Source organism: Peromyscus californicus, unplaced genomic scaffold, assembly GCF_007827085.1.
Source record: "Peromyscus californicus insignis strain IS unplaced genomic scaffold, ASM782708v3 Scaffold_7__1_contigs__length_154581171, whole genome shotgun sequence".
NCBI classification, from domain to species: domain Eukaryota; kingdom Metazoa; phylum Chordata; class Mammalia; order Rodentia; family Cricetidae; genus Peromyscus; species Peromyscus californicus.
This window is the reverse complement of record NW_026294595.1, coordinates 148,321,526-148,323,876: the sequence shown is the minus strand read 5'-3', so window position 1 is coordinate 148,323,876 and position 2,351 is coordinate 148,321,526.

The window sequence follows — 2,351 nt, the reverse complement described above, 5'->3', positions numbered from 1 at the left end:
GAGAGAGAGAGAGAGAGAGAGAGAGAGAGAGAGAGAGAGAGAGAGAGCGAGCAGGTACAGCAACTCCGTCCCAGGAGACCACGTCTCACGTACCACCTGTGAATTATTAATGATAAATTCTTCATGGGGGGAAAAACTTTTTGGACTTTTCTTTTGATGTGCTTTTAACAATTGGGAGCCATCTTCATCTGGCAGCTTTTCGGAGCTGTCACATTATTTAAATGAGCACCTAGCTGACATTTGCAGATGAATGTGCTCAGTAGAAACTAAAAAGCTGTGTTCTGAGCGCAGCTTTGATGGGCGCCGTTCGGGCTTTAAAAATAAAGGTTTTGAGCTCTTTAATTTGGGAGTGACTTACCACGGCTGAGTACAGAGACAGAGAATGCTCCCAACTACTGTGAAAAAGAACAGAGGAAAAAGTTTTGTGCTTCACAACAAACAGACAAATGTTCCACAAGTGACATTTGCAGGGAACGGGTGGTGGGGACACTGTGCTCAAAATATACTTAGAATCGCTTCAATCCTCATTGTTCGTTATGTATCTAATTATTCTAGCTATGGTCTTGTCAAAGAAAGTTTTACATGACACGTGTTGTTCCTTAAGGGGAAAAAAAGTAAGTTGGAGATGAAATCTGACTTTGGGCAAGGAGTTGAGGCTACCAGGGCATGAACGTGGGGACCACAGTGACATGGTGTAGACACAAGCTGGTCACAGATGCTGGCATCAATCCATCCCACATCCTACAGAATCTTGACAACTTATGGGCTCATTCTGAGTACTGTAGCCAGGCACTGGGATACAGGCTCCTCAGGTTGAGATAACCATCGGAACGCAAGCTCAGAGACTAGTCCAATGGATCCCGGCTGTCAATCTTAGCACAGTTTGGAGTCACAGTCCCCACTTAGCTGATGGTGGCCATCCCATGGGAGATACAGAGAGCACAGAACTTCAAAATCAAGTTCCGCTTTATGAGTGGACCACGTCCTTGAGCTAATCTTGTGCCCGCTCAGGCCCTTTGCACTGCCCTGCCTTCTGCCTGGCACGCCCTTCTTGGTTTCTGCTGGTGCAGCACCGCCATTTCGGCATTCCCCAGCCCCTCACTGTTTTCCTGTCCGTTCGTTTCTGGCTTCTTTTTATAGCTTTATTTTTTTAAAGGTTTTATCTTTTTTTTTTTTATTTATGTGTCTATGTGTGTGTGAAAGTGGGTTTGTGCACAAGGATGCAATTGCCTTCAGAGGAACTAGAGTTACAGGCAGCTGTGAGCCTTTGTGAGCGCTGAGAACCCAACTCGGGTCTCTGCATTAGCAGCATTGCATGAACTGCTGTACCGTTCTGCTTAAAACATGTGCGTGCGTGCGTGCGTGCGTGCGTGCGTGTGTGTGTGTGTGTGTGTGTGTGTGTGTAGGTCAGAGGACAACTTGAGGGAGTCAGTTCAGTATCAGTCTCAGGTGGTCAGACTTGGTGGCAAGTGCCTTTATCCACTAAGCCATCCGCACCTCTGACATTAGCTTCTTCTCCACTTGCCCGGGTGAACAACAGCACTAGCTTATGACTGCTAACTGCGCCCCCTTGCCCCCCACCCGGCCTTGCCCCCACCACCTGCCTGTGAATCTGGGGTTGTTATGGAAACAATGGAGCTGCTGTGGGCCATTAGAGGGCAAGGGTCAAGGATGTTCTGACCCCCCACAGAAAGTGGACTGCCACAGAAAGGCTGTCCCCAGCACTAGAAAGTCCCCTGAAATTTCTGCATCTTTGAACCTTTTGGAGGATGCTGGGAGTGTTGCCTACAAGATGGGCATCCTCTGTCTGTTTGGCAACCAGAAGGGTCACAAGGGCCTCCATCAGCTGTGTAGAGTCGCCTCAACTTTATCCCGTCTGAGAGCAGTGTTGCCCCCCACCCCTTGCCACTGGTCGCCTCCGGCACCTGCACATGAGGTTGGCATGAAGTTCATCTTACGATTCATTTATGTGTTTGAGATTAAGTAATAATTTCCTGCTTGTCCCCGCTCACTGGCCAACCAAGGCAGAAGACTCTAGAAGTCAGGCAGGAGTATGCTGGGGTGGGGACTGCTTAAGTGCTTCTTTCATAAAAGATGATCAGTCACCATTCACCAGGTGCCGGCTGAGTGCCTTCTGTGGTCATTATTAATTAATGTATTCATTTATTCATTAAACATTTCAGGGTAATTTACAATCTGAAAAGAGAGTGATAACAGGAACATGGGCTTGTGGCAGAACTCTACAATAGGAGCCTGAATGAGCCACTTTAGAAAAAGTTTTTCAATATTAAAAGTACCAAAATGAAGAAAGAAAAAAAAGAAAACCGCCACAATTGTGATGGTAAATTGCA